Source organism: Ruditapes philippinarum, unplaced genomic scaffold (genome assembly GCF_026571515.1).
Source record: "Ruditapes philippinarum isolate M1 unplaced genomic scaffold, ASM2657151v2 ctg121_1_1_1_1, whole genome shotgun sequence".
In the NCBI taxonomy this organism is placed as follows: domain Eukaryota; kingdom Metazoa; phylum Mollusca; class Bivalvia; order Venerida; family Veneridae; genus Ruditapes; species Ruditapes philippinarum.
This window is the reverse complement of record NW_026861840.1, coordinates 132,608-152,967: the sequence shown is the minus strand read 5'-3', so window position 1 is coordinate 152,967 and position 20,360 is coordinate 132,608. Positions and strand designations below refer to the sequence as shown.

The 20,360-nt window shown below is 30.3% G+C and overlaps 1 protein-coding gene across 4 annotated transcripts in view; it reads right to left on the bottom strand.

Annotated features, from left to right (window-relative positions):
- LOC132717014 (sodium/hydrogen exchanger 10-like) overlaps positions 1–20,360 on the bottom strand; it is a 219,547-nt gene that overhangs the window by 176,793 nt on the left and 22,394 nt on the right. The window lies entirely within an intron of this gene.

The window sequence follows — 20,360 nt, the reverse complement described above, 5'->3', positions numbered from 1 at the left end:
CTTTTACAACTATTTTTGTAAAGATTTGCAGTAAGATTTCAAGTTAACAAAATAGAATATCCTAGGCATGTTATGCCTATTAAGTAATTATGCCCAGATCAATTTTTTACACACGATGTTATCTTTAATACTTCGAATTTCCTGCACTGATTAAAACTTTACTGATAAAGACTACGGTTTTGCCAAATTGTGTATGTAACAGAAATAGAACAATATTCAAAATTGCTTTCATTCCATTCCACAGTTGTAGATGTCAGAAAATACTTAAGGAGAAAATTTAGCATCAATTGTCCTATAGTCTAGCTGTTTCTATAGCAAGTAGTATTTATGTGATCAGATATTTCCAAAGATATGTGTTAACTACAAATATATTAAATCTATGACCTAATAATAATATTAAAATGCATGTCATCCCTTTAGATGTCATTGTGATCAAAGAATACGGTAGTAAAATCTGTCATACCCATAAACTCTCAACGTATATCGAAACAAGAAATTAGAAATAAGCGCCAGCACAAAAAAATGAAATATCATATATTTTAAACATAGGAGAAAAAAACTTGCTGTTTCTATTGATAGAAAAAAAGCTCTTTATAATTTTTGGTGCTTACCAAAAGATGTTAGCTTTAGTAATTTTGTTCAGCACATGACCTGAATTTGTTTTTTCAATTCGACTATGTATTGAATTTTACAGCTTTTGCAGTGTCAGGTCATATCAACAACATATAATTGAAAAGTGTGAAGTCAAAATGTCCACGACTAGGAACATTCAACCTGCAATAGTTTAAATAAACTAATTTCCACAGCTGTTTTGGTTTTCAATACCAGCATTTTGTATGACTTTTGTTTTGTTGTTGCTATAATTGTTGTTTCTGCTGCTGCAGCTGTTGCGGTTGTTGGTTGTTTGTTAAATTGTTTTGTTGTTGTTTGCTGGTTATTTTGTCTTCTTGTTGTTTATTTTATGCGTGTTTATTTTCTGTTTAAAAAAAACAATTATAAATCATATACTTAGTCATGACAGATGTAGAAGGCCCAGCCGCCCACCCTTTATCAATCTACTTGAATACATTGCAAGAATATGCTGTCAGGTTATTTTTTTCTCAGATATATATCTATATATCACTAAATCACTAAAAGTTATAACTTCCAGCTGCGCACACAATAAATTGATTCATTAAAGAACACAAAAAAACCTAAGGCAGCTGGGTTATAAAAATATACAGGCAGCTATAAGAAATTAAACAAACTTTGATTGCTGTCTTTTTTATCAAAATGATCATGACGTTTGTTTTCATTTAATTCAAATTGATGACAGATGGTTTATTTTGATTTGATTTAAGTTTTGATTTCAATCAACTTCATTGAAATTCTTCCAAACAAAAACAAACTTGCAAATATATTTATCCTGGATATATAAAAAGTCAACTCAATTTTTTATGAATACTAAAATACTTAGTTTAAAGTACTATCCGTGCAACAAATACACAACGTTTAATGCGTAAAGGGACCCTTGCTCATAGCCTGTTAAAATCAGAAATTTCGCTTACATATCATTTGATTTTACGTTTCATATCGTTTTTCTTTAGCTTTTTCCGTAATTCAATCAATTGCTAGCTTTCGTTATATTTGTTCTTTAATTCTGACATTAAATATAAATATTTTGCACAAGTTTTCCTTCCGTCTATTGAAGCACTCTTAAATATAACAAATGCTGCAGCAGATGACGTGCTATTTAGTTCACATTATTGACATCTGCAGTAAACATTATCTTATTCCAAGAAAAACTAAACAAATTTAGATTGCCTTCATCCGAATTTGATTTGCGTATTATTTGAGGTTATTTTACACACACAAAAATCAACTTACAGTTTTTATCCATATTTTTTGCGTAATCTATCCATAGTGTGTTTTAAAAAAAATGATCATCTGAATAATTTAAATAATACAAAACTTTTTATGGGCACATAATGCAACAAGAGCACCGCTAGGTGGAGCATTATATGCCCGAAAGTGTTTTGTTTTTTTAGTAAGGATGAAGCATTTGTAAGACATGAGAATTAAATAAAGTATTACCTCCTTCAAATAGCAATCTTCCTGTGAAGTTTGAATATTGTGAGCCAAATGGAAGTTAAGTTATGCTCCGGAAACTGTTTTCAGTTTTAAGGTAATAGTGACCTAGACCTTTGACCTTGTGACCCCAAAATCAATAGGGTCTTCTACCCAATATGGACAATCATCTTATGAAGTTTGAACACTGTGGGCCAAATGGAACTTAAGTCATGCTCCGGAAACTGTTTTCAGTTTTAAGGTAATAGTGACCTTGACCTTTGACCTTGTGACCCCAAAATCAATAGGGGTCTTCTACCCAATATGGACAATCATCTTATGAAGTTTGAACACTGTGGGCCAAATGGAACTTAAGTCATGCTCCGGAAACTGTTTTCAGTTTTAAGGTAATAGTGACATTGACCTTTGACCTTGTGACCCCAAAATCAATAGGGGTCTTCTACCCAATATGGACAATCATCCTATGAAGTTTGAATATTGTAGCCAAATGGAACTTAAGTTATGCTCCGGAAACCAAATTGCTAACAGACGGACGGACGGACGGACGTACGGACGGACGGACGGGCGGACGGACAGACAGACAGATGGACGGACGCCGGGGGTATAACATAATATGCCCGAAATTCTTTCGGGCATATAAAAAGGATGAATTTTGCTTTTTTCTAGAAAAAATAAATGAGATACGCACATAATGCGCAAATCTACATTAATGTTGAAGAACTTACGGATTAAGATGCAAAATGAACTTATAAAGTAATTTAAATTTTAAAAATAACTTGCGTTTTGAATTAATTTTCATTGTATTTCCATAACGACAAACACTTCATGAAATAATAGATGATATTAAAATATATCCCTCTGCATTTGTAATATAGAATGTTTATTTATTACACAAGAGACTGTAGTCTTATACAATTAGTATATAATACATTTATATGGTGTATGATCTTAAAGTTTTCGTGCATTATTTGATTAAGATAATCGTAAAAGTTGCCTGGATAACAACAAAAATGAAATGGCCGAGACATATTTCGGAAATAGCTTTGGTGTAACGTTGTACTGAGAATGAATAATCTTTTCTTTTTTTTTGTATTTAAAGTACATTTTACCTTTACATGTTAAGAGATTTCTACACAATGCTCATTTAGATAATGAATTAAACCATATATCTTTGCAAGCCCTTAGCAATTACATGTTAACTGTCATTACTAAAAGACTGTAATGGCTTTGATGCAAAACATCGATTTAATTGATATTTACATAAAACAGTATGCATGTATAAACACAGTGATGCCGATCAACATCATATGTTAAGTTATTCACAGAAAAAGTCTTAATCCAATTAAAACGAATCAAGAGCTTAAACACATATCTGTCTTAATTAAAAATATCCACTCTATTACTTTCGTGACAAAACACTCATTAAAATAAGGATTCCAATTATCTGCTCATTTAATTTGTCTTTGAAATTACACGATAACTTTAATTATTGTACGTTTGGTTAATTTCTTTGATGCACAATTTTTTACTTGATATTCCAAATAAACTTTAGTTGCTCAGCTTTGTATAATCTAAGTAAAGTAATTATTTTACTCTCTTTTTTTTCTTTAAATTACTATTGCAATGTTATTATTTTAAGTAAAATTGTAGTTCAAACTAGAATTCCGTGCGAATTTAATGTTCAGTTTGATAACATTCACAGTTATAGCCTCAAATGTCTAGTCATTTTTTTGTAATTCCTAGAAAATAGGCTAGAAAGTAGTCGCACAGGGAGCAAGAAAATTGAAAGAATTAACAAGTGAAATTCTTGTGTAAAGTCTGATGAGAAACTGTTTGGTTAGTGATGTTTTAAAACAGTAACAAGAAGCGCCGCAATGCGACGAAAACCAGGTTTTCAACGACCAAGTTTTGATGTGACAGCAATCAATAGGTCTAAGTGCACTGAAGTTATTGAGTAGAAGCTGAAAATTCTATTGTAAGCAAATGACCTTGAACTTGCTCCCAGATATCTAAATGGCAATCAAAGCTGCCACTCAGCAAGTTTGTTGTCAAAAGGTCAAAGCAAACTCAAATTTTAACATGAAAACTAAATACATTAACTTTGATCACAGACACCTAGGTAGCAATCCCAAGCTGCCTGTTGATATAAGCTACCCATTCATCAAGTTTGGTGTCAATAAGCCAAAGCAAACTAAAGTTATTGAGCAGAAACTGAATTTCTATTTTTAGTAACAGTGACCTTGACCTTGATCACAGACGCCTGGATAGCAATCCCAAGCTGCCTCTTGATATAAGCTATCCATACACCAAGTTAGGAGTCAATAGTCCAAAGCAAACTCAAGTTATTGAGCGGAAACTGAATTTCTATTTTTAGTAACAGTGACATTGACCTTGATCACAGACACCTGGGTAGCAATCTAAAGCTGCCTGTTGATATAAGCTATCCATACACCAAGTTTGGTGTCAATAAGCCAAAGCAAACTCAAGTTATTGAGCGGAAACTGAATTTCTATTTTTAGTTACAGTGACCTTGACCTTGATCACAGACACCTGGGTAGCAATCCCAAGCTGCCTCTCAATATAAACTATCAATACACCAAGTTTGGTGTCAATAGGCCAAAGCAAACTCAGGTTATTGAGCAGAAACTGAATTTCTATTTTTAGTAACAGTGACCTTGACCTTGATCACAGACACCTGGGTAGCAATCCCAAGCTGCCCCTTGATATAAGCTATCCATACACCAATTTTGGTGTCAATAGGCCAAAGCAAACTAGAGTTATTGAGCGGAAACTGAATTTCTATTTTTAGTAACAGTGACCTTGACCTTGATCACAGACACCTGGGTAGCAATCCCAAGCTGCCTCTTGATATAAGCTACCTACACACCAAGTTTGGTGGCAATAGGCTAAAGCAAACTAAAGTTATTGAGCAGAAACTGAATTTCTATTTTTAGTAACAGTGACCTTGACCTTGATCACAGACATCTGGGTAGTAATCCCAAGCTGCCTCTTGATATAAGCTATCCATACACCAAGTTTGGTGTCAATAGGCCAAAGCAAACTCAAGTTATTGAGCAGAAACTGAATTTCTATTTTTAGTAACAGTGACCTTGACCTTGATCACAGACACCTGGGTAGCAATCCCAAGCTGCCTCTTGATATAAGCTATCCATACACCAAGTTTGGTGTCAATGGGCCAAAGCAAACTCAAGTTATTGAGCGGAAACTGAATTTCTATTTTTAGTAACAGTGACCTTGACCTTGATTACAGACACCTGGGTAGCAATCCCAAGCTGCCTCTTGATATAAGCTACCTACACACCAAGTTTGGTGGCAATAGGCTAAAGCAAACTAAAGTTATTGAGCGGAAACCAAAAGTTGACGCCCTACCCGCCCGCCGACTTCGGCATTACAATAACCCGGTTTTCGTTGAAAACCTGGTTAATAAAAATTCTTTATAGAAGCAAGATGAATCAAAACTTGTTATCACAAAAGGTCCACGTAATATTTTCTGAAAATTCTGAACAATATCATTATATTAGTTTATTATATACTTAAAAATTATTAGAATGTAAAACAAACATTGAGGTTACTATTACACCATTAATACCACCAAACATCTCGCTATCCTTATTATTTTATTATTATTATTATTATTATTATTATTATTATTATTATTATTATTATTATTATTAGCTGGAGAAAAAAGCAATAGTTACGATAATCATAATAAATGTCTAGACTATATGCAAATAGTTTAACACTTGAGACAGTATAAAGTGAGATAAGAACACTACATTAGCTCGTAAATTATTTTGAGTACTCATTTGTGATTATTACATTCATCAATTACTGAGAACTTGTCTATATCCCTTTAATTGTTCCGTTCTGTGTTCTTAATGGTTTGACCTAATAATTTTTATTGATTATACTTGTATGGGAAGTTAACCATGTGTTCCTAGAAATAACTACCAAATATTTACAAGCAAACTAACTAATGTTAATAATCTTAGTGATCAAGTATCTTATTTACTTTAGGCATTTTCTTTGATAGAATCGACTTGCTTGAGTTAGTTAATATCTATAAGTTTCACATATTCATGTACTTCATTGTTTGATTAATTTTCAAAAATATTTACTTTCAACTACAACTGATTTATCATAAAAATGTGATATGTTGGCAAAGACGGACCTTAGGTAAATACAAATGTTGATCGGTTTTTGTCTTTGAGGGGAAAGGACACATGTGCATGTACTTAATGTTGAATTTTAAACGTTAAATACCTGCCGAAAAATAAATCTCATTTTGGTGATTATTCTTAGCCTTAATTAAATATTGATATCCAAATTCACTTAGATATAACAAACCCAGATATTTGATTTTACAAATGATTAAAATAAAATGTGTTACATGATATAGGGGCAGTTTTCTTGTGTTTTATTAATGATCTTAGTTCATGACGACACTACTGAAAAATATATCAAAGAAATTAATTGGGAGACATAGCGGTTACTCGTACCTCTCGTAGCTAAAGTCGTAGCTTAAGATACAGACTCACCTCTGACATCACTTGATAAGCAATATATCACTTTTAGATAAAGCCAAATCTTTATATACCAAACTAACAAGAGTTTAGACATTTTAATCATAAAAATGAAAACAAACCAAGTATTTTCTCGATTTAAGCACATTTTCTGATTTCGGAGATGAACGATATTCGGAAAATATATTCCATGATAAAGTATGACAACATGTTCAAATGCTTTTAGTTGAGACAAAGTACCACTAATCGTTTAATCCCATAAATGCAACAATCAAAGTGGATTTTTGTTACCCATGACAATAGTTAAATCAGTTTTTTATCATAACTGGATCACTTTAATTCCCCTGTCAAGTTACGTTTTTGTAAATTGATTAATAGCTGTTTTAATGGCAACGATTCTTTTTATAACGTTCGGTGCACTTTTCAGTAACACAATTTTCATAGAGATCACCAATCAAACAATCTTTCAGATTTTTATCTCAGTAACCCTTTCACAGCTGCTTTTCCATGAAATTGATAATGTATATCTTTATATAAAAAAAGAGATTCACCCATAAAGATTAATTCGAACAGAGTTAACAAGTTTTCCAATTCTCCCAGATTTCAAGGAAAATTAATAAATTTAGTTTAATAATATTTTATTGCAACTATAATACATGTAAGATATGAGTGACACATATCAATAAATAAAAAACATGTATGAACAAATATATGAATATTTCCATTTCATGTAACGTTTTACATGCTCAATATGAAGATAAAATATGGCAGAATTAACTTTTTTCAAATTTCTAGTCGATTACCAATAGATTTTAGAGATATTTTGCGTAATTATTTGACACATTTAAGTAAATGCCTCGACTTCGTCTAAGAACCTCATTACTGTGTCAGCATTTTGTATATTTTTTATAATTTTAAAAGAAAATGATATAAATTAGAATCAACCTAAAGGCGTTAAGCTATTAAACTTTATAACCTATGTACTATAGTGCTGTGTCATATTCATATTTCATCCATCTTAATTCTTTCAAAAAAGAGGGTCAGATGGTGCATCTGCAGCTTTACCTAGAACTGTACCAACTCATAGAAGCGTTTTGAGAAGACTTTATTGTATGGGTTAAGTTATTCTGGTACAAGTATTCCAAAACATTTAGTATAACACCATGCTAACACTTTTAAATCAAAACTTTCAAAGCCTTTGTGATATTAAGCTTATCTCAATTCATAAGAATACATTTCTAAAAAAAAAACAATAAACGTTTTTATAAGTCTATGTGCAATGTGATGAAGAGTTACAAAATTTACCTTAATGTTTCCTCAGTCATATTACAGGTATTGCATCGCTACAATTGCAAATCAACTTCAACTTTTGCTGGGCATACTTAAAATATATTGGAACAAATATTTTTACCATGGAAGTAGATTTTACTTCAGCAAATAAAATCGTTATTTTAGCTATCTAAGCTTTTTGGACGTCATTATAATTCTGCACGGATGCAGTTCTTTTTCCAACAAAATAATCAGTGCATGCATGATCTGGAAGACAGAAAGCCATTTAGAAATCACGAAAAGCAAATAAATTGGCATAAAAATGCTTAAATTGGCATAACATTCCTGAAATATTTTTTCTTCTTATGTTTTGATGAAAGCTGCTTAGCAGATAATTCCGGATGTTCAGTTGTGTGATGAAGTAATTGTTGATTGATAACATACATTTCTTTTACTGCATCAAATTCAATTAAATCAGTTTTTTATCATAACTGGATCACTTTAATTCCCCTGTCAAGTTACGTTTTTGTAAATTGATTAATAGCTGTTTTAATGGCAACGATTCTTTTTATAACGTTCGGTGCACTTTTCAGTACACAATTTTGATAGAGAATCAGATCACCAATCAAACAATCTTTCAGATTTTCATCTCAGTAACCCTTTCACAGCTGCTTTTCCATGAAATTGATAATGTATATCTTTATATAAAAAAAAGACACAGCACTCATTAGAATAAGGATTCCAATTATCTACTCATTTAATTTGTCTTTGAAATTACACGATAACTTTAATTATTGTACGTTTGGTTAATTTCTTTGATGCACAATTTTTTTTTTGATATTCCAAATAAACTTTAGTCGCTCAGCTTTGTATAATCTAAGTAAAGTAATTATTTTACTCTCTTTTTTTTTCTTTAAATTACTATTGCAATGTTATTATTTTAAGTAAAATTGTAGTTCAAACTAGAATTCCGTGCGAATTTAATGTTCAGTTTGATAACATTCACAGTTATAGACTCAAATGTCTAGTCATTTTTTTTGTAATTCCTAGAAAATAGGCTAGAAAGTAGTCGCACAGGGAGCAAGAAAATTGAAAGAATTAACAAGTGAAATTCTTATGTTAAGTCTGATGAGAAACTGTTTGGTTTGTGATGTTTTAAAACAGTAATAAAAATTCTTTATAGAAGCAAGATGAATCAAAACTTGTTATCACAAAAGGTCCACGTAATATTTTCTGAAAATTCTGAACAATATCATTATATTAGTTTATTATATACTTAAAAATTATTAGAATGTAAAACAAACATTGAGGTTACTATTATACCATTAATACCAACATCTCGCTATCCTTATTATTTTTATTATTATTATTATTATTATTATTATTAGCTTGAGAAAAAAGCAATAGTTACGATAATAATAATAAATGTCTAGACTATATGCAAATAGTTTAACACTTGAGACAGTATAAAGTGAGATAAGGACACTACATTAGCTCGTAAATTATTTTGAGTACTCATTTGTGATTATTACAATCATCAATTACTGAGAACTTGTCTATATCCCTTTAATTGTTCCATTCTGTGTTCTTAATGATTTGACCTAATATTTTTTATTGATTATACTTGTATGGGAAGTTAACCATGTGTTCCTAGAAATAACTACCAAATATTTACAAGTAAACTACCTAATGTTAATAATCTTAATGATCATATGGATATATTCAAGTATTTTATTTACTTTAGGCATTTTCTTTGATAGAATCGACTTGCTTGAGTTAGTTAATATCTATAAGTTTCACATATTCATGTACTTCATTGTTTGATTAATTTTCAAAAATATTTACTTTCAACTACAACTGATTTATCATAAAAATGTGATATGTTGGCAAAGACGAACCTTAGGTAAATACAAATGTTGATCGGTTTCTTGTCTTTGAGGGGAAAGGACACATGTGCATGTACTTAATGTTGAATTTTAAACGTTAAATACCTGCCGAAAAATAAATCTCATTTTGGTGATTATTCTTAGCCTTAATTAAATATTGATATCCAAATTCACTTAGATATAACAAACCCAGATATTTGATTTTACAAATGATTAAAATAAAATGTGTTACATGATTATAGGGGCAGTTTTCTTGTGTTTTATTAATGATCTTAGTTCATGACGACACTACTGAAAAATATATCAAAGAAATTAATTGGAGACATAGCGGTTACTCGTACCTCTCGTAGCTAAAGTCGTAGCTTAAGATACAGACTCACCTCTGACATCACTTGATAAGCAATATATCACTTTTAGATACAGCCAAATCTTTATATACCAAACTAACAAGAGTTTAGACATTTTAATCATAAAAATGAAAACAAACCAAGTATTTTCTCGATTTAAGCACATTTTCTGATTTCGGAGATGAACGATATTCGGAAAAGATGTTCCATGATAAAGTATGACAACATGTTCAAATGCTTTTAGTTGAGACAAAGTACCACTAATCGTTTAATCCCATTAATGCACCAATCCAAAGTGGATTTTTGTTACCCGTCATAGTTTAATCAGTTTTTTATCATAACTGGATCACTTTAATTCCCCTGTCAAGTTAAGTTTTTGTAAATTGATTAATAGCTGTTTTAATGGCAACGATTCATTTTATAACGTTCGGTGCATTTTCAGTAACACAATTTTAATAGAGATCACCAATCAAACAATCTTTCAGATTTTTATTTCAGTAACCCTTTCACAGCTGCTTTTCCATGAAATTGATAAAAAAAAGAGTTTCACCCATAAAGATGAATTTGAACAGAGTTAACAAGTTTTCCAATTCTCCCAAATTTCAAGGAAAATTAATAAATTTAGTTTAATTACATGTTATTGCAACTATAATACATGTAAGATATGAGTAACACATATTTATAAATAAAATACATGTATGAACAAATATATGAATATTTCCATTTCATGTAACGTTTTACATGCTCAATATGAAGATAAAATATGGCAGAATTAACTTTTTTTCAAATTTCTAGTCGATTTCTAATAGATTTTAGAGATATTTTGCGTAATTATTTGACACAAATAAGTAAATGCCTCGACTTCGTCTAAGAACCTCATTACTGTGTCAGCATTTTGTATATTTTTTATATTTTTAAAAGAAAATGATATAAATTAGAATCAACCTAAAGGCGTTAAGCTATTAAACTTTATAACCCATGTACTAACTAAGATTTTAAATGAATTTGATGCAGTAACAGAAATGAATGTTATCAATCAACAATTACTTCATCACACAACTGAACATCCGGAATTATCTGCTAAGCAGCTTTCATCAAAACATAAAAAAGAAAAAATTTTCCCGGAAAGTTATTTCCAATTTAAAACATTTTTTGCCAATTTTTTTCGGGGTTTTTCCCTTTATTTTTTAAAAGGCTTTCTTTTTCCCGATATGCATGCACTGATAATTTTGTTGGAAAAAGAACTGCATCCGTGCAGAATTAATAAATGACGTTCAGAAAGCTTAGATAGCTAAAATAACGATTTTATTTGCTGAAGTAAAATTTACTTCCATGGTAAAAATATTAGTTCTAAATATATTTACGCATGTCCTGCAAAAGTTGAAGTTGATTTGCAATTGTAGCGATGCAATACCTGTAATATGACTGAGGAAACATTAAGGTAAAATTTTGTAACTCTTCATCACATTGCACACATAGACTTATAAAAACGTTTATTGTTTTATTTTAGAAATGTATTCTTATGAATTAAGATAAGCTTAATATCACAAAGGGTTTGAAAGTTTTTGATTTAAAAGTGTTAGCATGATGTTATACTAAATGGTTGAGAAATATACTTGTACCAAAAAACTTAAACCCCCAAATAAAGCTTTTTCAAAAACCCGCTTTTATGAGTTTGGGAAAAGTTCTTTAATTTAAAACTGCAGATGCACCCTCTGAACCCCCTTTTTTTTAAAGAAAAAAGATGGTGAAATTTTAAAGGCAGGGCTGGGAAAAAACTTTTATGAAAAAAAAATTTTTTATTTTTTCAAATTTTTTTAACAAAATTCCAAAACAACAAACAAAACTTAATTAATAACCTAAAACCCAATTTTTGATTTTTTCGAAAATCACTTTTTTATTTTGAAAATAAAAAACTTGGGAAAAATATACCACTCTAAAAGTCGCCCGTTTTGAAAAAACCTGAAAACCCTTTAAAAAAGGGTTACATAAAGTGGAAATAATCTGGTTAAGTTAAAGTTTAATAATTTTTTTTACTGAAGTTTTCATTGTTAATGATTAACATTTATGTTTAGTTCGTCATTGCATTTATAACTAGTTAATACTATATTTTATAATATTACATTGTTTTTTGTACTATTTGATGTAAATATGTTGTAAAAATGTTGAGGTACATATGGCAGATCGTTTTGGCAAATATGTAGACTCGTTTAATAATGCCTTTATTATTATTATTATTATTATTATTATTATTATTATTATTATTATTATTATTATTATTATTATTATTATTATAATACCGACGATAAAGATATTAATTTTACTCAACGCTTAAATTATAGTCAATGACAATCAATAGCTTTAAACTTTGTTAGAATATCATTTTATGATAGTTTCTCGTGTTCAGGAATAAAGAAAAGATAACACTGCTTGAACATCATATCAAATGTTTCTCCTTGTAATTCATGTTCAATTTCACCATCAATTTAAGTACTAATGAAAAAAATCAAAAAAAATCTACAAACAACATTTTTTCTTCAAAAAAGGCTTCGTAACTTGACAGGGGAATTTGAAGCTGTAAGGCCATGTTTTAACATGGAAACACTCGATTTTGGGTAATTTCAAGTACTTTCATCACTTTCTGTTAACAAAAAATAATTGGAAAAAAAACTTTGAAATTCTCTATTTCCAAGAAAATGTTGCAATTGAATGGTATAAATACGGCTCCTGTTGGTCCTAATTTTTTGGTGTGATTTGAGATTTTTTATTCAGTTCGTATTGTTATCAATTTTATTATTTAGTTTATTTCTTCTGGTTAAATATAAAACCTTCATGAAATTTTGTCCATTTTTTGTTGTTGTTTTTCGGTTTTTTTTACTATTATAATTAAAGGATGCAAGGTTCCGAAATAAACGTCATCATTCAAATGTGTATTAATTGCAGATTGCATGTTTGCTTTTGGAGGCGAAAGAAAAATGGATTTCAAAAAAAAGAATGTTTTAAATGTTTGAAATTATGCCCTCAGTTAGTGATCGACAAAATGAAGTTTTGCACAATTGCAGATTTTTAAATAATTTTAAAAACATCAAACATGGTTGCGGGGGCTTTGGACGAAGTGGTTTGTTTTGTTATATGATGTTGTTGTCCGTCATTTTTTATTGCACTGGAAAAAATAACTTTCAGTATAGTTCTATATAATTGTATTTTGTGTTTAGCTCCTCAAATGCGTCTATATTATTTTGTAATAAATAAAGTGTGAAAAGTTGCAATCATCGGAAAGATGTACTACTTTTATAATTACCTCATCATAAAAACGTCATTTATTTGGCAAGATAGATTTGATGAATTTCGTCTATGTGGGAAATTAAACAGATGTTTCTGATTTATATGAAGAGTGTTTAAAATATATTTCTACAAACAAATTACGCAGAAATAATGCTTAAATGATTAACAGTGATGGTATTATGATAATATCAGATAAATACTAAACATTTCATAGGTCTTAAATTCCCTTATCACGAAACTATTCCTTCGTATTTTAAGACTTTTTATTCTAAAGATGTTATGTTTCTAAACGTGCTATTTATTATATGCCGATTAGTGTTTATATGGTTGCTTTGGTCAACCAGACTGTGTTAGTTTGTATATATGTATGTTTATAAACAATGTTGTAAATAAGATGTTATTTATTATAAGCTTAATAGTGTTTATATGGATGTTTCTGGTCAACCGTACAGTTCTAATTTATTAGATGATGAGTTATATTTAATTATGAAAATATATTAAAAGTAAGCCAAACATTGTTGAAAAGATAGCAAACTTTATATGGATGTTTCTGGTCAACCGTACAGTTCTAATTAAATAGATTATTAGTTATATGTCTTATGACTGTGCACAGTTAAGAAATGTATTAAGTAGATTATTTTGTCTTATGACCCAAGTTAGTCGTAAGGCTTTTTTTAAATTACAACTTTGCAATCGAAATATTTTTTGGAATAGCCAATTGTTAACCTTCCCTTTCGTTTCGTTTAAGGTTAACTGTAGTTTTGGAGTACTATTCCCCTTCAAAATGGTATATAGTGTGATACTATAGTTGGTAATTCACTTGTATCGGGTGTTGATTACGTATATATAGATAACTTTATTGCAAGTGGCACAATAATGTATGTGAAATTCACGCTATCTTTGTCAACATGTTCGTAACACAATATTAAACTATGTAATATATGTTAAACTGATTATGTCAAATCCTATACTGAAGGAAACAAAATAGATTAAACTGTTCACCTTCAAGAAATTTGCAGACTATCCATTGATTTTGTGATTGTATATATGTATGTATGAATGAATGTATTAATGTAATTGACTATGTACTTTGTATACGTCAAAATAAACTTTCTGTTCTGTTCTGTTCTGTTCTAAAAATTTAAGATAGCATATTTAAATTGTTTTCTTAAATTTATTTTAGTTCTAGCAAAGAAAACAGTCTGTCGTATAAAATGCTTTATTTATTTCCAGTCTTCATATGTACTCTTGCCTATAATGCCTATCTAAATATTCTTTTTAATTTTGCAATAGTAGTACTTTAGTCATACTACTTTACATGCTTGATCTAAAACTAAATCTTTAGACAAATCTAGATTCGGTAAACACCCAGCGGACAAAAACTTCACGTTTCTATTATACATTAAGACCAAGCTTTGATCTTGGAGCAGTATGTCCATTCGTTAACTACTTGTATCTTTACAATTATATCAGTTAATTCAAACGTGACTGTACTTATATAAACATGAAAATGGTTACGTGAAACAACAGACACAGATATAACCAAATTTTAATAATTCAAAACTTATAGGGGCCCAACTGAGGTAATTACCATGACAGGGCTGTAAATATTTTTCCGAATGTCCCGAACGTGCAAATTTACAGATCACTCCCTCGCCACGTTTTCCAAAATATTTTTTTCATATCTTAAAAAGAAGCATTGCAACACTTTTCATTCCAATCGGGCTGATAATTGTCCTAACTTCAAACTTCTAATTATTTGCAGACTTTTCCAATTTAAGGACTTCATTTGATCTATGTAAAAAAAATAATGTGTAAGGTGTTTTACGCGTATCCTTTAAAATAGATTGAAGTTTTCATTATTGAACTCTTGTAGAACAAATATCATTTCAAATGTAAATTGTATCTATTTCAACTGTTGTTTTTCACAACATACTTGATACCATATGTTATATTACACATGATTCGAAGCAAGTATCAAGTATTCAAGTACACACAGATGAGATTTGATTTTGAAATTCGAGTAAAATGGCTGATCTTGTAATTTTAGCCGGATTTTAATGCTCTTTCTCGCCATCTGTAAATATTGACAGGTTTTTTTTGTGAACAATTACTTTAATGTATCGTTTATTCTAATACTATTCACACAAACTATTAACTTGTCTTGTATATTTTTTTATCCAGTTGGAAAAAGAAACAGCTGGTGGTACATTTTAAGAATCATTCTCTAAATGATATGTAGGTTATTCTGAAGAAGAATATAATATATCAGGTGTAAGACTTTGACGGAAAATAAAAAACTTGTCTCAATCTGATCTACTTATTTCTGTTATGTAGATCTGATGACGATCGTATATGTTTCGCCTTCTGTATAATACGGATTTCCCGAGAAAGCTATATTAGCCATGCAATCATCAGCATTAGAAGAAGTATGAAAATACCGTTATCAGTGGAAGCTAAACAAATTGTTGATTTTTGTTAGAAAAAAAGCATGTTTGAAGTAATATTTTTACAAATTAACTTGAAATAATAAGAGTCAATTTTTAAAAGGCAAGATAGTTTTGCCAATTTACCTGTCGGCTATATAGACAACGCAATATTTGTTCTCGAAATCGTGAAAATTATTTACTCAGTATTTGTTTTGCCAGGAGTAAAATTAGAAACAAAATTATGAAAGCTCGCCGGTGATAGGCTGTAAATGATTTTGTATTTGATCACGGTCAGATCTAAAAGCAGAGCGTTATTTAGAGCGGATATTGTTATACTTGTTGGTTTGTTCCCAAACACATTATTTTGGTGCATTTTAATGAACTTCTTGTAATGGCTGCATTTTGTGTTTTTAAGATATGATTAAAATGGTAATACACAGCAAGATGCCTTGCTTGCTTTACTGTATCCAATAAATAATTAGCAACAACATAAAACAGAGTTATATATAAATAAAAGATTGTGGGATGAAGCGCAAAATTCAGCATATAAATTTAAAGTAATAATCATGCCGTAATCACATATTCATCTCATAGAATAATTTCTATCGAGACATGAAATTGTCAAAAAAATGAAGTACCAATAATATGGCAGATATCTGATTTGACCAAAGGGTACATAAGTGTGTTCCAGTCTCACTAGGTGTTTCCGGTAAAACGCTAAAATATTAAAAGTAAAACTCAGTGTAAAACTTATAGAGTTAGAAGTCGTATTAAACCGTCGTTTCTACACATAAACATGTACAAGGCTTACTTAACATTGAACACACAAGAACACTAGCTTGTAGCAATTTAAAGCAGAGAGATCGTTTGGTCTAAAAAAGAGATGCATTTATCATCACGTGACTTTTAACCCACGTAAATTCAATTTTCTAGTCGTGATAAATCTAGAGCGGTTATTCTTTATCAAAACAAGAAAGACAAATCAGACATTGATAACAGTTTTGCGTGTTTGACATCAAAGATCTCTTTTTGTATTTTTTTCGTATTTGATGTTTTTTTTTATTAACAATTTTTGTACAATGCATTGCTATTTTCAATAAAAAGTGTAATCGCAAACGACAAAGAAACACAAAAATAAACGAAGAAGTCGACCATTGAAATTTTCTCTTTTTGTGCAGTGGGTGTTATATGAGCGGTTTGTTTGCTTGTCTTATTTCTATTTTATGTCATTTTATTTTTGTTTATTTGTTTATTTTTTATCTATCCGCTCGTTTTTATTATTATCATTATTTTATGCATTATTTTATTTTCCAAAAGAAATTTCAAGTAATGTAAGCTCATTATTGAAAAAAATATAATAAAATATGGTTTTGCAAATAATAATAAGAATATCAATTATTAATAAGAATGTCCTTAAAAGCGATTAACTTGTAAGTAATTCATTACACTGTTTTACTTTTTATTTCTTGTATCTATTTCATGATAAGTTGAATGGACAATGCCCTACAAAAATGTTACAAAAATCAAAAAATTAATAATTGAGAATATTTACAACTTTTCTGTGTTTTTTACACAAATTGTTGTTGTTGTACACGAAATAATGCCTTCAAATATTTGTCCATGCATTGAGAAAAATCAGATGTTTGGGCTAGTTTTTAAACGTTGTTTAATACACAATAAGGGTTGAGTTGCACCTTGATTGACTTTTATCACAATCAACAATAATTGTAGGTGGGTTCAAATACCTGCGACATACTAAAGGTTACCACGACTGCTTAACTGACTCTTGAATATATTTAAACATACATGTATACAATTGTTGGTGAGTACTAACACGAGTCTAACCCTCTTATGTTGCCCCATCAATATGCCAAAAACTTATTCCAACAATGGTGCCTCACCTCTTTTCTCGCTTCAAGGTGAATGACGCTGTAAGTGGTTTCTTGATAAACACGTTAATATTTGAAATGATGGCTTTGATTGATAAAGCCTGTTCCTTGGAGACCCTTGGAGACAGTGGTAAAAGCAAGCTATATTTAATACCCCCCCCCCCCTAGCATCGGCATGGGCAAATTTCAATACTTTAATATAAAAATGGTGTTACGTAGAAAAAAGTGTATCATAAACGCACATTTTTATTTCATTATAATTAATAAACTATTTATTAAACTTATTCCATCTTTAAACGATTCTGAGATTGGCTAATCTAACATGACAGACACTTGCCAAACACCCTAGCATTTCTTGTATGTTTGTATTGTAAACTGCATTACTGCATATTTGCATGGCATGTTTATAACAATATTACAAATTAACTAAACGGTTCTGTCTGCAGTTTCGTTAGTGGAAAAAAATGTGTGCATGAACATGTAATTAGCTTGTCATAAAAATGTCATTTATTTGGCAAAGAAACTTTGATTGATTGTGTCTATGGGTGAAGCTAACCAGGTGTTTCTGCTTCCATTGTGGAATTTCTTACTATGAAATATATGCAAGAAAACTTTGTAAGAAATAGTTTAATGATTGTAACAATATGATATCTGACTACCTTACACGTTTTACCTTAGCTTAAAATGAAATAAAATAGAGAGAGATGAGAGTAAAGAGGTTATTTTTCACTATAAAGTAGGAAACTGAAATGAAGTAAGTAAATCAAAGCACAGAAGGCGCTAAATTTGTTTGGGTCTCAGAATGTCAGAAAATTGAAGGTTGTGAGATTATAAACCAGTTTGTTTGTATAGTGTCAACAATGCTGTTTCCAGTGTTATAACTATAGTAAATTGGCTATAAGACTAATTACAACACTGCACTGATATTCAATTCAATGTTTATTTGGCTTAAAAAATGAGTTACCTGAACTTTGATTTGAACTCCAGACCTCTCGCTTCCAAAGCGAGCGATCATGGGGAGTTATAAGATAACAGCCTGAAGAATACCATATTATTTTAAATTAGAGTTTGTAACACTTTTTAATTTCGATATATTTTGTTCACGGTAAACCTGTTGTTTAACACTGAAGTAAATAATCATGGAGCTGAATATAAGCATGTATATCTATAAGAATAACACAATATTAGAAATCTTCGACCAACCGGGAACTATTTTTTCATTACGAAAATCAATGCGCCTGTCATTTGACAATCTTTACGCAGTGATCTCCCCTTAATTTTTCGGCGTCAGTGTACATATGAAGGGAAGTAACCGCTTCGCGGAGTTTCGACTACTTTCGGTATTTGCAAATAAGAACATCAGGGTCTGAAATTTCGCTACCATTATTTGTTTGGTCAGACGACCCAAACAAATAAAAAAATCAATAAAGTGTACAGTGTATCTGTTTTGAGAAAAAGAAAATTAACTAAAGTAAGCAGAAACATTATTAATTCTTACATTTATATTTCTGATTTTCATATTGTTTATGAATGGCTGGGTTCTTGACACAGAGACAGAGACACAATGATTTGAGTTGAACTTATGGATGCTGCACATCACTTTAAAACCAGCAAAGATAAAAAGGTGAACAAAGGAAAATTTATATGAAACTATTTGAATAGATGATGTGTGTACATCAGCTATTTGAAGTAAACTAATTAATTACGGGTTGATTCTAGTTTGCCATTGAGGGCAATAAATCATAAGTATATCAAATATATATGACATGTTAGCAAATATAGAAATTATCTCCTCATCTTTAGCTATTGTTACGATGTTTGCAGGGAGAGTTATCTAAAAATCTCTACATCACGTGATCACAAGAACAGGAACCGGCTGCAAGGAAGTATGCACTCTACATAATTAAATATTCAAACATCTCCGAGTACATTGTATTTCCATTGTCTGTTCATGTTATTTGCCCTTATAAAGTCATTTAAACCCAAGTTCTCGAAATAACTTCAAACAAATAGAGAGCAACATTTGTTACTGTTAGGCAAGACCATGACATAGAGAACTGACATTCATTCATTCGTTCGTTCGTTCGTTTGCTCGTTCGTTTGTTCGTTCGTTCGTTCATTCATTCATTCATTCATTCATTCATTCATTCATTCATTCCAAGATCTGAATTTTTACACCATTTTTGCATATTAGTAGTAAACCACTATACCTTTATGTATTTTCATTCAAGAAGGCTATAGAATTTCAACGAAATACTCACAAGTTGAATAGACATTTAATTTGTTATTATTCATTTATTTAATTTATCATTATTATTATTTATTTATGTATTTATTTATTTATTTATTTATTTATTCATTTATTCATTTATTACGTTTCTAATGCCCTGACAAAGTTATTAACGCTGACCTCGCTAATTGTGTTTCAAAGAGTCATCCTCCTTTCAATTTAGAATGATGCGTGTAAGGGTATTCAAAATCTAAATGTTAAAATTAAACAGACGACAGTATAGAACTTGGCGGCAAGTCTGCTCGGACTCTGTGCGAGGTCTCCTGCGCAAGTGATTTTTACTGTCAAGGTTCATATTAGGCAACAATCCGCAACATACATTCTGTTTCAGACCTTCGACCCAAAGAAATGGTG